The sequence below is a fragment of the Calypte anna genome, chromosome 2, assembly GCF_003957555.1.
Source record: "Calypte anna isolate BGI_N300 chromosome 2, bCalAnn1_v1.p, whole genome shotgun sequence".
NCBI lineage: Eukaryota > Metazoa > Chordata > Aves > Apodiformes > Trochilidae > Calypte > Calypte anna.
Window position 1 is genome coordinate 80,697,118 of NC_044245.1, and position 20,599 is coordinate 80,717,716.

The following is a 20,599-nucleotide window of genomic DNA, read 5'->3' on the forward strand; positions in this document are numbered from 1 at the left end:
ATAGTTTTGAACTTCAGAAAAACTTGCTTTATTTTCAAAAGAGCATCCTTCCTATTGGTGATATCTTTCCAGATATTGAGAAGATTATAACCTCAGGGGACACAATGCCTCAATTACCATGGTTGAGTTCAAATGCTTTATTCAGTTTATTAATGTCATGTTGAAATACCTGATACAATGTCCTTTTATCTGCTCTTTATTTAACTTGGAAGCTACAAAGCTAATGACTAAAAATGTAGTCTCATTTCTCCTAAGGTCATTTCTTTAATCTGTTAAAAAGTGGTTTAATCTGTCTGCTTGTCACAGGAAACACAACCACACCTCCCTGTTGGATGAAGATTCTATTTTGGTTTGAGCCTCTGCCAAATGCATTTTTCATTTGGCAACAGTCACAGTGCTGAAGTGTTTGGTAACCTTGTAGCTGATAACTTTGATGTCCTGATGGCTGCGATTCCAAATCTGTGAATAGTTTATATGTTTTGATAAATAAAGACAATTGAATTGAATAGCTAAGTGAGATGTATACAGGGCAATGTTGCCAAGTGCTTGCTATTAAGTTTTTTCTAACAAGTCCCCTGAACTCATTAATGCAGGTAGAGGAAGGCAGTTTCTCATACCTCCAATATGGCTCGTTTTACACCCCAGGAAGCTGAGATGCAAATACTTGTGTGATGCAACCTTAGTTCTGTTGCATCTTAGTTCTCTGAAGTTGGGAATTGCCACAGGTGTGATTCCACCAAGATGACACAGTGGCTGAGAGGTGACCAACAGGTTCTCCAGCACTTCAAACTCTCCAGCACATCTCCAGGATTTTGTCCCAAACAACCTTCATAAGACCACAACCTAGCTGCAAGCCTCTGACACATTGCCTCCTTCATGCTATGATCTCCTTCTTTGTAGCCCATAGGACAGATGGAGAAGACACCAAGTGTAGGTTTCAGCAGTATTTCTGGTCAGTCTTTTATCTGCTGAAGGCAGGAAGAGAAGAGAGCTGAAAAAACCCACAGTCTTGAGCTGGATGGGGGCATGACAGACAGAAAGGTTGTCCAGCAGAGGAAATTCATCTCTAAAAAATTACCTCCAGAGTGTGGTAGTCACCAGGAGCCCGTGTTGGAGTGGAGAAAAAGAGGAGACAATTTCCTTAGCTGCACTTTTGTGATTTTTATTTTTTTTCCTCCCAGTTTTGAGAGCAGAGACAGAATTTTCCTCTCTCAGACAGAGCTGATCACAATGGGGGGACAAGTGGAAAAGCAGAACAGGAGTTTCTGATTCCTATAAGGCATGATTTAGGGCACACTTGTAATCTCTCCTCTGGAAACCTGGTGTTTTATCATCACCAAAATGTCTTCTGTCTCCCATTAAGGAAGGCCTGGCACAAAAAAACCCTAAACAGGCTAAAATCATGTCACCTTTTCCTCCTTAAATCTTCCACTTTGCTCAGTCCTTCCACTCTTCATGGCTCAACGTTCTCTTCTGATGAACACAGCATCAGCCAAATTTAGGGTAAGGGTATATGCAGAGACAAAGTGCAGAGGCTGGAGCAGCTGTCAACCACCAGCCATCTCCTCTTCCCACTCCATCTTCCCCCACTCTCACAAGAGTTGCCAGCCTCATGTCAAAGAAGCTGAACAGATGATAAATCAAGAGCTGAACAGCTGCAGCCTCCAGCCAGGCGTGTTCATACACATGAAAATCCTTTTCTAGCTGCCTACATAAAATAGCTGGGTGGTAAGTGGAGAAAGCGTGGGAGGCAGTTCACAAGCCACTCAATTACACTTGCAGGCAGGGTGGCACCTTGGGGCAGGCTTGTGTGTGACAGCCAGGTGTGACTCTTGCCTCACAGTGCTGGATGTGTCAACACTTCTTGCAAGAGCTCTGTCTTGGAGAACTTTCCTTGCTTTGTACGTTGTACAGATGTGCAATACTCCAACAGGAGCAAGATAAACGTGTCACCTCGGTATACCCATGTTCTATTTTCTTTGGTATGCTTGGGGCTCTGGTAGGAATTGCTTTCAAAATGCTGCTTTAATATGTGTATTTCTCTGCCTTATTACACAGCAATTAAATACTTAACACCAATTTTTTTACAGTTTTCCATGACATAAACCAAATAATTATTTGATTGTTCTGTTTCAAGGAGAGACTGTGCAAATTTTTACATTGTTCTTGTTTTCTATTTTGTTTCTCTTCCTCATCTAGAGAAAGTTTGAAAGGAGACAGATTATGGAAGGCTTCTTTTTTAACTCAGATATTAGGAATCTCTGCTCTTAGGACTTTTCAGTTTTCCGAAGAGAGAGAATATACTGTCAGCACTAACACTTAATTGACTAGAATTAAATCCTACATACTGGATTTCCTGAAAAACTTATTTAGACATGGAAATTAAGTTGTGATAACAAGAACAGAGAATAATTTTAGGTGCAGGAAATTTGTAAAAAGAAAGAGTGTAAGTTAATGTTAAATATCTATGAAACTCTTGAAAGTATTGTTCTGAGAGATCTGGAACATTCTATGAAATCAGGTGCTGTTTTCCTGTCCTGGTTCATGCAGAACCATGTGGAGTTGCTTTTATAAGAAGAATCACTTGCCTTTGAATGACAGATTGAGGAAAGACATTAAGGACACTCTCATTAAAGTTCATGGAAGCAAATTCCTGGACCAGATCAGGATTCCTTCCTTAGTCATGTTTGCAATCTAGGAGGTCCCAGGATCATGTTTAAGTTGTCTTTCTGCAGGCTACTGTGTAGAGGACAGCTGAGGGCATAGAGAACCTGCTATGTGAATCATGGCAAGGGGAAGGGATCACAATTCACAGCAAGGTTCCTCATGCTCTAAAATGGAAGGAAAATGTAGATCTGGCTATATGGCTCAACCTTCTGCTGGGGAAAGAATCTGTAAGTAATGCATTCCTTGTAAGGACAATGTTACAATAAAAATGTTTTCCTTCAGATCTGTTGAATCTAAGATTTCTGCTGAGAAAAGCAAGACACTATTTAAAAAACAGGATTAGAAAGTAGTAAGATGTATGGGACAAAAGAGACCTGATGTAAAATGTGCTGAGTGAGGATGTGTCCTGGAGCCCTCATCTGCCACGCTGACATGGCAACAGATAGGGCACCAGCTGTTTCTATACTAAACTTGGACGAATCCTTTATGACTGTGGAAAGAATTAAAGTTACGTCAGGTGTTAGTCAAAACTATCATGGTGAAAGATGTAGCCCACTTTTATTAGCTCCCAAGCCAGATCAAAGCCATATTTGATCTTCTAAAAATTTCTAGAAGGTAATTCATCTTGCATGGTCAGTTGCCTATGCAATTTTATTGGTTCATCCTGCCCACTAGTCTTTATCTATAGGCAGCACATGCACATACCTATATGCATTCACCCTTTAAATAGAAACTGCACTCTGTTGCAATGAACCTCCTTCTCCTTAAGTGTGTCTGTGTTCTGCATCTCCACCTTCAAAGCTATTTTTTTAGCTGTTCTTGGACCACAACTAAATAACTTGGACACCTTGGAAAGAGATTTCCAGAAGAGAAATGGCTTGATGTCAGTATAAAAGTGCTGACCCAAGCCATATCCTCATTGGCCCACAGATAAGTGAGCAGAGGAGTACAGAAGATCAAAGGAGAGCAAGATTTTTTGGCAGGGTTTTTAGGTAATGTTAATGTGCAGCAGCTATAGGATAGATTAGTTAGGGACTGATAGGAAAGAATAATACAGTTTAGTAAATCATTTAGAATAAAGTTAGGAAGAAGGACTGGAAAAGTGTAAGACTGTTAAAAAGCATGGCTGAACATTTAATCTGATGTAGAGAAAGACCTGGACTAGGAATAAGAAAAACACAGGAGGTAGCATGGGCAGATGTGGGTGTTTGCCACAGGGGCAAGATAGCTGGCAGAGCACTGATTCATCATGAAAAACAGCTTCAGCATGAGTTCTTTCCAGTACATGAGCAAACTGTGGACAAGGATCATCTGGGACTTCTCCAGGACTTCTTCAATGTCTCGGTACCTATTAATTCTGGGACCTTACACATATACAGTGGAACAGGCATGCCTTTGAGATACCAACGACTGCAGATGAACAGGACATACCTGAGTATCCCAAAGCCCCCTTGTGATGGCAGTGCCTCTATGTCCTGTCTGTGGGTATGGGTGCTGAACATGAGGGTCATCTCCAATAGCAGTCTCTACTCCACAGCCATGTGAACTAAGTTCAATATTCTGTTCACAGTATTAGTGTCCAATCTGAGCAAGTCTATGTCCCTGAGCTTCTGGGCTGATGGGCACTCTACAGACATGCATGTAACATTGAAGTCACAGCATTAATTTGCTGTGGTCAGAGCACAAAAGGCATGAGGAAAGAGGAGTGAAATGTCAGTGTTGAAACAGATCAGTGTTTTTGGTGATCTCAGTGATGGCTGTGCTCAGGTTGAGCTAATAGAACAGCTGTTGCCCCTGCAGGAAGGTCATGGGCTGGAGCCAGGAGAGGCTGCCATTCCCCCTGACACGTGCTAAGGTCAAGCACCCATGAAACTTCATGAAGGGGCAGTTTCATTTATTTTTTCCAATGCCTAAAAAACACTGTTGGCTCAAAGCATCCAACAGCTTCAGATTCCTTCTGTGAGGCCCCTGGGAAGCCTCACAAGCCATTGATCTTCTCTGCTGAGTTCTAATGTCCAGACAATTCCCTGGTGATTCTTGTGTTTCCCAGCTGAGTGAGAGAGAGGTCTGACTGCCCTGCAGGAGTCTGCCTCTGAACAGCCTTGCCTCCAGTACTACAACTCTAACTCTAACCAGAAGCTGTTTGTTTGTCATAGCTGCTGCCAGATGAAGCTTGCAATGGAACACTTTTTCTGGCAGAGTCTCTGGCAGAGTTTACGGTGTGGTATTGACTGATCCCATGAAGCAAGTAGATGGAGCACTTGTTCTGCTGGCAGAAAATCAAAACTTGCTCAAATGTCTGTGTAGTGGCAAGGATGCACAAAACCCCTCATTGGAAAAAAAGTTAATTGGGACACAAGATAAATATGTTTGTGATCCTAGGGCTGCCTAGAGGCACCTGAAGAGCCTCTTTTGATCACTAGGCTATAGCTAGTGAGAATTACCTCGTGATATCTATGAAGTTTATCCCAGGTGGTTCCTCACGATGTGGTGACAGACATGGTTCATAAAACCTGTTTTTGTTGAATGGAAATAATCTCTTGAGCATGTGCTCAGTAGGTGAAAGACACTAACATAATGTAAATGTAAACATTTTTAGGACTCTGCAGAATTCTCAGAACCCTGCTAAACCATGTGGCTCAGCATGGAGAGGTGCTGCCTCTGAGTCTTGCATGGTGGGAGAAAACTGCAAACCAAAATGCATCGAATGAACAACTCCTGGGCAGTTCATTACCATGAGTTAAGAGGAATTCAGTCAGGCTGTCCATGAAGACAAATCCACAAAAGTCATTCTGAGCACAAGTCCAGGCTACTGCCCTTTCCAGATATGTACATTTATCACTAACTGGTTGAAAAGTGCCTCTCTGACAACTTTGTTGCAATTTGTTAAAACGCTTCTGTTGGTTCCATCCTGTGTTAATAGCTTAGTTCAACCTGTGCAGAAGTCATCCTTTCTGACACTAGTCTTCTCGTGGGATGCTGTGTCAGTGACTTGGCCAGTTCCTACACAACACAGTCATCCTCCTCTGGCTCCTTGTTTGTATAGACTGACTCATTCTACACCCCTAGTGAGGACTCTCTTAATCATTCTCTACCTTAACTTACCCGTGAGAACAATATATAGTCCAGGTCTATGTCACATTATTACCCAATGGAATGCTTCAAGAGTGCCATTGCATGAATCTCTGGCAAACTCTTGGCTGTGAAGTGCAGACCACTTCAGAGCCTCTCCTTGGGCTCTACCTGTTAGGAGTGGAGAGCAAAACCTACCAGAATCTGTAGACAACTGCTGTCCCGAGGATGTGGAAGCTCTCTCACCTTTTCTCCCATATTTCTTCCTGCTGTTTTCTACTTCCTACATCCTTGTGGCAAGGGAAATCCCTCTCCTGCCTTGATTGTAATGTTACTTGCTGATGGCAGATTATGGCACGTAACACACTGCATAGGCTGGCTGCAAGGATCCTATTGCCTGGTGCTGGCCTGGAAACCATCTCCCATCACTAGCAATAGTGCTGGCATAGGACTAGGAGATACAGTGGAAGTGGTTTGTCCTTGACTGTGCTGTTTATGGGATAGACAGTTTTGCCTCAGCTTTCCACACAGCTGCTGAGAATAATTTCTTGACATTTGTACTGCATGGCGTAATTCTTTGCTGGGCCTGATTCAAAGTCTCTCCTTCATTTTCAGCTCTATCGTTTGGGCTACGTTGAACCCAGCAACAATTACAGACAAAAGGTTTTGCTCTCACAGAAGCTACATCTGCAGGAAGAAGAAATGGTCTGTGATGTCTCAGGGTAGATCTCATCAATCACCCAGGAAAGTTTCAGATCAGAACTGCTAGAACAAAATATTTACAGTATACCTTAAGAAAGATAAAACCTTTTCTAGAATAAGTAATGCTCTGGCTGAGTGCCCAGCCTGGCTGCAAAACAGCTGGCCTTGCTGTTGGAGCGAAAAGCAGAAAAAGGAAGTACGTTTCTCTGAAGGAATCTATACAGAGGTTAAGAGAGGTGAAAGACCTTGTTCCCTCAGACCAAAATCACCTGGAGACTTCACTGATATCCACTCCAAGTGCCTGCTGAAGAGCCTGTACCAAAAACCATTTACTTAAAATGAAAGTCCATTCAAAGGCTGTAATTCAAAATGCCTGGAAAGGTATACTTCCCTAGACTGAAATATACAGTGTTATGGAAAACAGTCTCTAGAAACAATGGAGCTGTGCTTTGTAGTTTGTGTTTTTACCCTACCTTTTATGCTACACTCATGCATTTTAGAACATATTTAAGGTATAATTCACTAATAAATGTATGGCCAAACTCTGCTTCTGATCGTAGAATCATAGAATTGGCTGGGTTGGAAGGGACCTCAGAGATCATCGAGTCCAACCCTTTTACCACAGTTGCGGTTACCAGACTATGGCACTGAGTGCCACATCCAGTCTCTTTTTAAATGTCTCCAGGGACAGAGAATCCACTACTTCACTGGGCACATTCCAATGCTTGATCACCCTCTCCGTAAAGAAATTCTTTCTAATATCTAACCTAAACTTCCCCTGGCACAACTTAAGACCATGCCCTCTTGTCTTGTTGAAAGTCATCTGGCAAAAGAGACCAACCCCCCCCCTGGCTACTCCCTCCTTTCAGGGAGTTGTAGACAGCGATGAGGTCTCCCCTGAGCCTCCTCTTCTCCAGGCTGAACACCCCCAGCTCTCTCAGCCTCTCCTCATAGGGCCTGTGCTCGAGTCCCTTCACCAGCCTGGTTGCCCTGCTCCAGGACCTCGATATCCTTCCTGAACTGAGGGGCCCAGAACTGGACACAGTACTCGAGGTGTGGCCTCACCAGCGCTGAGTACAGAGACAGAATCACTTCCTTGGACCTGCTGGCCACACTGTTCCTGATACAGGCCAGGATGCCATTGGCCTTCTTGGCCACCTGGGCACACTGCTGGCTCATGTTCAGCTTCCTGTCAATCCAGACTCCCAGGTCCCTTTCTGCCTGGCTGCTCTCAGCCACTCTGTGCCCAGCCTGGAGCTCCCCATGGGGTTGCTGTGGCCAAAGTGCAGGACTCGGCACTTGGTCATGTTACACCTCATCCCATTGGAATCAGCCCAACTCTCCAGTCTGTCCAGGTCCCTCTGCAGAGCTCTCCTGCCTTCCAGTTGATCTACACTCCCCCCCAGCTTAGTGTCATCTGCAAATTTGCTGATGATGGACTCAATCCCCTTATCTAAGTCATATATAAAGATATTAAACAGAACTGGGCCCAACACTGATCCCTGGGGGACACCACTAGCGACCGGCTGCCAACTGGATGCAGCCCCATTCAGCACCACTCTCTGGGCCCGGCCCTCCAGCCAGTTCCTAACCCAGCACAGGGTGCTCCTGTCCAAGCTGTGGGCTGACAGCTTTTTCAGGAGAATGCTGTGGGAGACGGTGTCAAAGGCTTTGCTGAAATCCAGGTAGACCACATCCACCGCCTTCCCCTCATCCACCAGACAGGTCACCTGATCATAAAAGGAGATCAGGTTGGTCAGGCAGGACCTGCCCTTTCTAAACCCGTGCTGGCTGGGTCTGATCCCTTGCCCATCCTGCAGGTGCTGAGTGATTGCACTGAGGATGATCTGTTCCATGACCCTGCCAGGCACAGTATTATCACTCCCTTTTCTGCTCCTCCTGTAAACAAACAGTGCTTTGCCTAAAATTCACTAGCACAAACACAAGCAAATCTATGTAATCTATGTATAAATCTATTGATATTATTTAAAAGAAACAAACAAACAAACAAAAAACCCTGAAAATCATCAATGTAGTAAACAACAAAGTAAAAGTTTGCTTCAGTAAGCCATCTTTTCTGTGTAGGTATCATCCAGATAGGGCCTAATATTGTCACAGTAATGGGAATAGTAATGACATACTAATATAAAGTCATGTGAGAAACAGAGAAGCTTGCTTTTCCTAGCTGTCCACAGTCTTACTGGACTGCTTTATATTGATGCTTGGAAGGTGCCTTTGCTCAGCTTGCACATGTGTGAGACAGCCTGCATTGTAGTTATTTTAACATGTGAGTTACTTCCAGGAAGTTGACAGAGAAGTTGCTAGAACTTGTGTGAACATCAGACTGTAACTCTGTTCACTCAAATGGTTATAAAGTAGATTTTGTATTTATGTCACCATTTCTGATTGCTAAAGGAAATGTATTTTGCTAAAAGGAAATAAATCCAAGACAAAAAAAATGTTATAAAAATTAGATTTTATTAGTGAAGAAAAAAAGGAGCAGTAGAGGTGACCAAGTAGTGACTGATTTAAGAGTCTCTGGTATTCAGTAACTCTTGTGATGAGTTCATAAGATAGTCCATAAATTCACCACATGCAAAACAACATTATGTGACTAAAACACTTAATAGTTTAGTTTGGTTGCGGGGTTTTTTGTTTGTTTGTTTTGGTTTGGTTTGGTTTGTGGGGACTGGGGGTTTTTTGGTGGTTTTTGTTTTGTTTTGTTTTTAGATGAAGGTGTTTAGAGAAAACCTGAGCAGAGAAGAGACTAAATATACCAGCAGCTGGGGGGAAGCTGGGGGCCTCAGGGTTTTGCATGCCTAGGTGCTATCAGCTGCAGGGAGTGAGAATCCCAGGCCACTTGCTGGGTGCCCTCCATGTCTAAGCACAGTTAGTGGTCGGTCCATACTGTGCCATACAGGGGATGGCATGGCCAGGTGCCAGTGACTGGGGATACTGGGATCCAGGGTCAGCTACTGGTAGACCGGGTTCCTGAGCTCAGCTACTGGAGGGACATTGGTTCTGTTTGTGTTTGTGGGTGTGTTGAGTGTGTCTGTGTGTGCTGCTTTGTGTGGCCAGCAATATACATAACAAATACATATACATATGTGTTATAGATGGGTGTTTGTATGTGTGCCTACCAGGAATACACGCTCAGCCTTGCTCCTTGTTGGACCTGGGGTCATAGAGCTGCAGGAGTCTCGCTTCTCTTGGGCTTCTGAGTTTGGCATCCCCTAACACCTGAAAGTTACAAGTCTGTTATGCTTATATGCTTCATCATACATCTGTGGGCATACATCTGTGGGCAAGCAGTTGATCACCTTATATTTCTAATGTTTATGCTTTAACAGCTGCAGCACCCTGCCTGAAGCTTAACTTTCAGGGTAGTAGCTACAGTAACTGATTATTGGCTGAAATAAGGTTGCAAGTGCTTTATGCTTGTTAGGTTTTTGTTACTTGCACCATCTGATAGGCTGTGGTTTTTATCTGCTGCAGAGGCCAAAAGCCTCTCTTCCTCCAATCCTAACAAGGAAATCTTAGTATTCCCCTTCCCTTCAACACTTCTCCTAAGTCTTCAACACCGATCAGCAAGCCACCTTCTCACCTCAAAACTAAGCACTTTTAAGAGCTGCAACTGTGTGTTTACCATGAAACATTTTGAGAGTTGCCCAGTTTCTTTACCTATCTCAAGGGTCTTCATGCCTATTCTCCTGGATACCTCTCTATGTGTTCTGCCTCTACCACCTCTGACCCATGTACAACACAGCAAAAATGAAATTCCCTCTGGGCAAGAGATCTCATTTCTCACATCCCTCCTACCCCCCCAAAAAATAACAAACAAACAAACAGAGAAATACAAACAAAACAAAAAACCAAAACAACAACAAGAACAAAAAATGAACAACAAAAGCAAAGTAACCACCAAAAGACTTCCAAACCCAAACAAAATTTGTAAGCTTCTGATAGGCTGAATTTAAAAATTCCCTTCATGGGTTTCCATCTTTCCTGGCCTGCTTGGCTGGGCACTGTGATATCAAGTGTGGGTCTATGACCTTGGTGCTCGTCTGGTTACCACCAAATTTGTAAAGGCTGGTGCACCTTACTGAGGGCTGCTGTTTTGGGGACTGGAGGAGAAAGTGGATCAAAAGCAGGAAAGTTAGCATCCCCTTGTGCTATATGTTGTGCAACAGACACAGATGACTCATGAAGACCTCTGCTGATGACTTTTGGATGCTTGTTTGGGGGTGCATTCTTGTCTGCTTCTGTGGTCCACATCTGGGAGAAGTTCTAGCCTTGAACTAGAGGAGGGGGCTGTCCCTGAAATTGAGTTAGATAATCAGTTTTTGTTTCCACTTAACACTAATGAGGCACCAAGTGCTGGGAGATGACATTATTACTTTATGAAAACTAAGGCGTGGGTTGTTACTTGCAATTTATCTTTTTTTGTTCTGTATCAGAAATGGCAATACCTTAAAAAAAATTCTCTGAGTTACACTCACAGTGGCAGGTGGGGCTCTGTTTGCAAAGGAGTTGCCTGCTTTGTCTACTTTGAATTGGAATTAAAAGCTGTTGCAATGGATATTCAACTAGTACGAAGCATTGGGAAACAAAGTACAATTATTACTCTTTTATGGGCTCTTGCCAAGAATCCTTTTAAAGGACTACCTTTTAAATGGAGTCATTATAGCAATTATCCATTGAGGTTTGAAATGTCTACTTTCCAAAACATTTCATGACAGATTCTGGTTAAGAAAATTGGTTAAAGCACTTACAAAGACAAAAAGATACTTAGGTACAATTGCCACGTAATGGTTTCAGTTTGCAATTTTATAAAATAAAACTTTGTATTGTGTTTGTGTGGCAAGGGTTTGGTAGCAGGAGGAGCTTGCAGGGGTGGCTTTTGTGAGAAGATGCCAGAAGCTTCCCTCATGTCCAACAGACCCAATGTCAGCAAACACCTGCTGCTGGCCAAGGCTGAGCCCATCACTTATGATGGTAGCAGCTCTGGGGTAACATAGTTCAGAAAGGATGGAGAATGTGCAAAACAAGCAGTGGCCAGAAAGAGGAGTGAGAATCTGTGGGCAAAACAACTCTGCTTGACACCAGGGTTGATGAAGGAGAGGAAGGAGGTACTCCAGGAGCTGGAGGAGACATTCCCCTGCAGCCTATGATGAAGACCATGGTGCGGAAGGCTGTCACTCTTCAGCCTGTGGAGGTCCACAGTGGAGCAGATCCCCACCTGCAGCCTGTGGAGCACTGCAGGCCTGAAATAGGCTGTGACCCTGTGGGAAGCCCATGATGGAGCAATTACCTGGCAGACCTGTGGCCCCATGGAAAGAGAAGCCCAGGCTGGAGCAGGTTTGGTGGCAGAAGTTGTGTCCCTGTGAGGGACACGTGCTGGACCAGTCTGCTTCTGAAGGACTGAACTCCATGGAAAGGATTCATGTTGGAGGAGTTCATGGAGGACTGCCTCCTGGGGGAAGGGATCCGTGTTGGAGCAGGGGAAGAGTGCAAGTTCTGATTTCTGTTATCTGTTCTTCTTCTTCATAATCTTGTTCTTACTTTTGATTGGTAGAAATTAAATTCTTTTTATCCAAGTTGAGTCTGTTGAGCCTATGACAGTAATTGGTGAATGATCTCTCCCTGTCCTTAACTCAACCCACAAGCCCTTCATCATATTTACTCTCCCCTATACAGCTGAGGAGAGAAGTGACAGAGTAGCTTTGGGAAGCACCTGGTGTCCAGACAGGGTCAGCTGACCATAAACTTTCATAAATATGAGAAAAATGAGAAAAATTCATAGCAACAGGAATCACATCTTTTATAAAAAGCTTCTACATTAGAGGAAGCTACAACTTAATAGAAAAACGATTGAAAAGAGTAAAGGAAAAAAACAGGTAATTTCAACCAAGATTTTAATGATGGCAAATCAACAAAAGCAGGGAGTTGCAGACTAATTTACAGAGGAAAAAGAAATTGGCAGAAGAAACTCCAGCAGTAGCCATGTGGTGTCTAATGAGGCCCCGAGACCTCAGTGAGCAAAGGAAATAAATTTAGAACTGAGAGAATAACATATCATGTGTACAGCAATTTTGAATTGAACATGACTTTTTATATCTAGTTTTATTAGAATGAGGAATGTTAAAAAAAAAACAAAGAAAGGTGAGTTAAGAGTTAGTTAAAAACCAAAATCCATAAAAATCTACCTACAAGTTAGACTTGTCTAACTAAAGACAGAAAGTTCAGTTTCACAAGCATGTTATTTGTCTTTATTTAATTATTATTTTTGTCTGGTGAGATATGGGGGGGTCAGAAGATGTTCTGGGTTGATGTGGCGACCTTAGCCAGAAGTGGAGCTGGATGTTTTGGAGCTGGGAGAGCTTTCAGCAGCTTCTTACAGGGCTCCCATGAGTGGCTAATGTTGAGGCCATCAGTGACAATAGATGCACTGCTGCAACTCATATATTCCAGAAGGGGGAAATGAGTGCTGTAAGACCTCAGGGCAGAAGAGGAGGAGGAAACAATACCAAGGAAGAGAGCAATACCAGAGATGAGAACAATGTGAGAGCAGAGATACAAAGGTCAGTGAAGAAGGAGGGGGAGAAGGTGCCTGAATGGAGATTTTTCCCTACATCCCATGATGAGATGACAGCCCATCCCCCAGCAGCCCATGGAGGAGCAGTCCCTGAAGGATCATGGTGGAGCAGATGTGGACCTGCACCCTCAATTCAAGTACAGGGAGCTTCTTGAAAGAGTCCAGCACAGAGCCTCCAAGATGACTAAGAGAGTGGAACATCACCCTTATGAGGAAAGGCTGAGAGAACTGGGTCTCTTCAGCTTGGAGGAAACTGCAGCAAACAGAACAGTTGGGGGGGTGGGGGAGGGAGGCATAGCTGGAAGCCCCTCTATCACAATTACATAGTTAGGGTTTCAAAAGGTTGAATTTCAACCCAAGGTTGCATTTCAAGTGCAGCAGCCAGTAGTACACAATAATAGCAGCTACCTGGGGTATTTTCTGCTAGCTCATGTTGGACATATATGTCCTTGAATTAGCCTTGGTAGTGCTGAACCTCGCTTTATGGATACAACCACACAGCTCTTTCATTTCTGGCAGAAGTTTATATCAAAGTTTTTCCTGTTTTCCCCTTTCAGTTGTCCAAGAGAAATGGAGCATTCTCTCCTAGAACAGCTGGAACACATGGCTGCACTATTGCTCCCTCCTTGGAAACAGCCACCCATATCCTCTCAGAAATCGAGACACACAGATGGACACATTAAAAAAAAACCAAACACAACCCAAAATTAAAGATAATAATAATAAAAAGGCTTCAACTAACAAGGGGCAGGGACAAACAACATCACTGCAATGCTCTTGCTAACAGACTGGTAATGCATCATGCCAGGGCATTATACCAAATGTACCAATTGTCACAGAGGTATTCTTTCATCTCTGTGAATAAACAACCTATTGCTTCCACCATACACTTTTACACAACAAAACAATGTATTGGTTTTGCTTTCAAAACACACATGGTAAAGCAAGCAAGGGACCTATACAAGACGTTTTTTAAGAGGCTAAACAGCAAGTTTTAGTTGTGTAACTCTCTCAGATGCAAACTTTGCTTTCAACATACCTTTTCAGTTGTCTTGCAGCAGGTGTTGCAAGTGTTTTTGAGTGGAGACACATAAGCTGATAGATTGTACCAGCATGAGAAAAAGTGATACAATTTTACTCAGAGGCCCCTTTTCCTCACATAACTGGCACGTATTTGTGAAAGGCTTCCCCAGGAGGTGCAACTATTCTTGGTAAACTTAGTAGCATAGAACAGGCTGGGACATTCACATACTAATACTATTAGTTTCTTTAAATTTACAGAAAGGTGCGTTCAAGGTGTTCTTGTTCCCAAATACGCTGTAAAAACTCTGTGGTAGGCACTTGGGGTTTCTTGCCAGCTGAAAGCATACAAGTTTATGTGACAAGTCGTTTGCACACTCTCCTCATTTCTCAGACAATATGCTGCTGAACCACAATCAAAATAGTTGAAACAGAAGGTGTTAAAGTTGTTCCAAATGAAAAGTTCACCATGACTTAGCAGCAGAAAAGGAAACCAAACAAGTAGCCTCTGCTTCTGTTAATCTTTGCTCTAAACAAGTGCAGAGCATCTCAGGTAGGTACTTTGTTTTACATTCTTAATTATGTATCACTACACAAATTTATCTTGTGAATTTTAATAACTGCTTTTTTGAGTGCATCTCAAGTTCAGATATGCATCTAAGTTACTCTAATGCAACCTTAATTTTACAGCACTGAAGACCTCATTCAGGAAAGTGAAATTGCTAGTATAAAAGTCTCTGTCAACCTCCACAAGGTATAGCAAGGATTAATAACAAAAAAATCCACAAAAGTATTCAAGCAAGACTCTGCAAACTGTATTGTATTAGTAGGGGATTTTTGGGAAAGCTAGTGACATAGGAATAGGAGTGTCTGTTAAACATTGATATAGGAATTGTACCAAATAGCAAGCATATATGTTTTCTCCTTCTGGAAAAGGCAGAACATAGTTCATTTTCACAGTATGTATTTTGATAAAAAACTTTTTAGTATCAGATATTTTCTAACAGAAAAAACCTGTCAAAGCTTCTGAAAAGGAAATGGAGCATGAGTAAAGTATGGCAAATAAATGAGGATACTGTTTAAACAAAAAGCAAGTTTAGCATTTGACCAAACTGATCATATGCTTTCTACCAACTTACCTTGGTCCTGAAATCCAAGAATTGTAGTATCATTTAGGTTGGAAAAGATATCTAAGATCAAATCAAACTGCAAACCCAGCATTGCCAAATCTACCACTAAACCAGGTCCCTAAGCACCGCATCTGCTTGTCTTTTAAATGCCTCCAAGGACAGTGACTCAACCACTTCCCTGGACAGCCTGTTCCAGTGCCTGACCATGCCTTCTATTAAGCAATTTCTCCTAACATCCGGTCTAAACCACTCCTGGCACAACTTAATCCCATTTCCTCTTGTTCTATCACTTGTTACTAGGGCACCTATCTCACTACAGCCTCCTTTCAAAAAGTGGCAAGGTCTTCCCCTCAGCCTCCTTTTATTTAGATTAAACCACTCGTTACCTTGGGCATTACTCACAGGACTTGTTCTTGGATGAACTGTCTCAAATTGATTCTGTACTTAAGAAAGATTCCATCAGTATAATGAGATTATAAAATTATAAAAATTCAAGAAACAAAAATTTTGCGAATCAAGTAATGACAGGCGCGTCAAAGCAATGGGTATTCCTATGGTCTCTTAAAGCTGGACTTACTGGATATTGACTGAGAGCAGGACTGGTCCCCTGAGTCAACATGATGAAAGGCAACCAGCAGTGTAATGAAATGAGGCAAACAGGTGCCACTAATTGCCAGGGAGTGAGCATGAGCTTGTGTCAAGCCCGCCTGTGCCTAATTAGGGTGGGCCCCCACTGCACATGAGCAGGACCAGGGGGCCAATAAAAGGTGAGTCCTGAGACACAGGCAGAGCTCAGTCCTGAGTAAACCAGCAGAGAGGTCAGTCACTCTTGGAGCAAGAGCACCGATCAGGGCTAGTCAACTCTGAGAGCCATAGGCTTAGAGCATTGCTCATGAGTTTCTGCTGGAACACCTGGTTGGACCTTGAAGCGCCGTTCCGTAAGAGAGATTCGTCTTGCTACATCTGGTGGAGAATGCGGGCATCTGGTGGAGAATGCGGGTCTAGCCCGTGCTTAGACGAATCAGAAAAAAGGGATCCAGTCCGGCGCAAACTACCATTAGCAGAAAACCCCAGGAGTTGGATAAGAAGATTCACTACCCTTCTTCCCCTACCACTGATTGACCAAGCAAAAGGAAAAGATGGGGCTGTCAGAAAGCACCCCTGTTAATGAGAAGCTGGTGAAGCAAGAGCTCTCCTCCTCCCTGTCCTCTGCAGTTGTGTGGGAACTCTGGCAGGAGGTCAGTAACCTATTGGGAGACCTCCATACTCAAGAAATGAATAAAAACATAACTGGATTAGGTGATACCTGGGGAGTGGTGATCAATGCCCTAAAAGAAATAAAAGCTGAGGCGGAAGCTGCCATCACCGCCATTGCAGCACTCCCGCCAAAAGCTAGCATTGACACTAGAGCACCACCACCAGAAGCAGGATCCCGTGTTGTCCTCACAGCACCTTCGCTACCCACCCCTCCTCTTGAGGATGGAAAAACCCGGAAGGCGATCCTAGGACTAAGGGACAACAGCCTTGCTAACAAAGGCATGAGAGGGAAGTTGCCATTCCATAGCCGAGTTTCTATCGGATATTGGGCCGGAGGAAGAAAAGGAAGCACCTGTTCCGAGCACCGAAAGAAACAAACAAAAGAATGTGAAGATGCCAACAGCCCATGCCCCCGAGATGGGCGGCCCCAGCTGCTGCTTGAAACCATCCCTACTGCCGCCTCCCAGCTCAGAAAAAGAGCATGGGAAAGAAGCAGCCACCCCACCAGCTGCACCCATCGGCCTGGAGGACAAAATAAAAGCCCTCCTGGAACAAACAAATCAGGCCATGAAATCCTTAGAAAAGAGGATGACAGACATAGAACAACGCTTGTCTTTCCATAAATATCGAGACCCACCCACCCTCCCTGATGATGATGAGGAGGACATTCCAACCCCATTGTTATCAAGACAGAACAACCAAGGCACCAAAGGTGCTTGATAAACCCCGACCTGGAAGATGGTCTGGCTTCATCCGTGATGCCATTCTCGAAGGGGACTGGGAGGCCAGCACTGTTGCTTGTCCTGTTCTGCATGATAACAATGGGCCACCTCAATTTGAACAGTTGGAAAGCCTTACAGCAAGCCAAGAAGACCCTAAGAGAGGGAGGATTAAAATCAGAGAGTGGTCAGGCCGTCCTGGATTGGCTCTTCACTGCTGACACCAATTGCCCACACGACTGCCGCAATCTGGCCAGGTACCTGCTTACCCCCTCCCAGCAGATTGTCTGGGCCAAAGAATGGGAATGCCTGGCCCAAGTAGAGGCAAACCGCCCTCGAGCACCCAGGGGTCCACTATCAGGGATAACAGCCAAGATGCTCACGGGCTCGGGACGCTATGCAGATGTCCAAGTCCAGCTGCAGTTCCCGACTGTGCTCCACCACATTGCTGCGCACCTAGCCCGCCGAGCCTTTTACGTGGTTCCAGAGCCTACTCCAGTCCCTTCATTTACTGCCGTTAAGCAAGGAATGAATGAGCCTTTTCAACATTTTGTTGACAGACTCTGGCAGTCTATCATGGCTCAATCTGAGCTGGGAGCAGAGCAGAAGGAATCCATGTTCAAGCTGCTGGCGTTTGAAAATGCGAATCCAAGAATGAAGTCGCTGTTCTCTACCAAAAACGGCTGATGTCTCGGAGATGCTAGAGGTGGCTTCCAGGGCCACCCAAACACAACAAAACCAAGGCATGGCCAGTGCTTTTGCCGCTGCCTTGGAACCCACCCAAAAGCTCCTCGCGGCAGTTGCGCAAAAACTAGACAGAAGGGGAAATCGATACAGAAGGAGAAATCGTTCAAGAAAATCCACCCCTGTCTGTTTCTGATGTGGAGCCACAGGCCACTCAACAAGAGCCTGCTCAGCTACAGTATGGTGTGACCGATGCCAGAGAGACAACCACAACAATCTGGCGTGCAGGTCTACAAAAAACGGAAGGCACAGCGTGCAAGGCCCCCATGCCATGACACAAGTAGCCAGGCTAGCGCTTTACACCAGCTCCCCGTCCCAGCCACAAGGGGAAGCCTGGGCATCGTTGTGCCATCAGCAATAGACGTCACGCTCACGACAACACAGGTGTACCGGATACCGACGGGAATTTATGGACCAATATACCAAGGAGAAGGAAATGCAAGGGCTGACTCCCTGGTCAGCCTAGGAATGCAGGGCCCTGTAAGTCGGTTCTCGAAGGCTCAAAACAGTCATTCCTTATTCCACCAAAATGCCAGGGAGTTGAAGCACATGTTTGCAATTCCATGGGAAGATGCAAAAGGGATTGTTAAAGCATGCACTCAGTGCGCACAATTTGGCCCTGCCCTAGGAGTGGGAGTCAATCCACGCGGGCTGCAGGTGGGAGAGATCTGGCAGATGGATGTCACCCACATTCCAGAATTTGGACGACTCATACGTTCATGTAATGATAGACACCTTTTCAGGCATGCTCTGGGCGACAGCTCAGACAGGAGAGAAGGCTCTACATGTGGTCTGTCACCTGACCAATTGCTTTGCTGTTATGGGGGTCCCTCAAAAACCGACAATGCACCTGCTTATATAGGCAGAAAAGTCAAGCAGTTTCTTGCTACTTGGGGAGTAAAACACATTACAGGAATCTCTCATTTGTCTACAGGCCAGGCAATAGTGGAAAGAGCTAATCACACCCTGAAGACACATCTACAAAAACAAAAGGACAGCAAAGACATGGACCCACAGATGCGGCTTAGCAAAGTGCTTTTTACACTAAATTTTCTTAGTCTAAGCCGCGATTTCCAGCAACCCCCTGTGTTACTCCACTACTCGTCCCAGAAAATCAACCGCATGCTGGAAATCCAGATCAACTACAAGGATCCATGTACAGGTCAGTGGGTAGGGCCCAAGCCGCTACTGTTTACCGGAAGAGGTTATAGCTGTGTCTCCACAGACTCCGGACCTCTTTGGGTACCCAGTAAATGGACACGCCCTGCCGCCACCAGACCCCTAATGGACAGCGGTGCATCATCCAGCATGTCAAACTGAATAACCTTGCCAAATTTGCACGTTTGGACATGGTATAATTTTTCTTACTTGTTGTTTGTGTTCTTCTAACAAAAAAAACCCACCCAACCAACCAACCAAAAAAAACCCAAAAAACAAAAAACAACAAAAAACCAAAAACTTAAAAAAAGAGAGAGAGAGGAATTGTCTTTTTTGTTGTATTTGTGTTTATTATGTATTTATTACAACTGTCACAGTAGTTCTTCACAAAAAAAAAAAAAAAAGAGGGGGAAATGTAGTGTAACAAGGCAATCAGGTGCCACTAATTGCCAGGGAGTGAGCATGAGCTTGTGTCAAGCCCACCTGTGCCTAAATAGGGTGGGCCCCCACTGCGCATGAGCAGGACCAGGGGGCCAATAAAAGGTGAGGCCTAAGACACAGGCTCAGCTCAGTCCTGAGCAAGCCAGCAGAGAGGTCAGTTGCTCTTGGAGCAACAGCACCGATCCAGGCTGGTCAGCTCTGAGAGCCATAGGCTTAGAGCATTACTCGTGAGTCTCTGCTGGAACACCTGGTTGGACCTTGAAGCGCCGTTCCCTAAGAGAGATTCGTCTTGCTACACAGCAGTCCATAGGCTTAGCTGTGGGAGTATATTATCACTGCAGGACTAACACTTTCTCCCCCCCTCCTTCCCTTGCTATTTTAATCAATAATGATATGTATACATTTTTTTTTACACTTATTTACACTACTGAATAAATCCCTAGTGAAATCCAAGACTTCAGTGAAGCAAGTACTTTATAAACATGTCAGAAAGGAGAAGAAACAACTGATAAACAGAAGCTTCGGTCACAAAGTTGGTTTTCACTGCTCATTTTTTGAATAAGCTTTTTTAAAACTAATACCTAAAATTTTAAAGGTAAAATTGATCAGATATATTGAGTACTATACTAGTGTATTCATCAGCAAAGAAAGAATGTTGAGGTTTAGACAAAGTTTACTGAAATACCACACTGGAAAATTCAGCATCTGTCCAAATGATACTACCTATTTTTTTTGAACAACATAACCCAACGTACACAGTGTAAACAGATCAGAAGACACTTGCCAAAAGTTTGATTTCCAAAGTTTATTAACAGCAGAGTTTTGGAGTTTTGTGGTAAGGCTGCTTTGTTTGGTGGGTTTTTTTGGAGATGGGAGATGGTAATGGGAGAGGTTGTTTTTTAAAAATTATTATTTCACTGCTGGTTTGGAATTTTTAATTTTTTTTGGGGGGGGAGGAGGGGTTTGGTTTGATTTTTTAAGTTTTCTGCAGAATTTTAGATTTTTTTCAGCAATCCTAAAAATTTCCTTAATATTACAAGCATGCAAAGGAGAGATATGCCTGAAACTCAAAAGTATGTCTGGAATCCCACCAC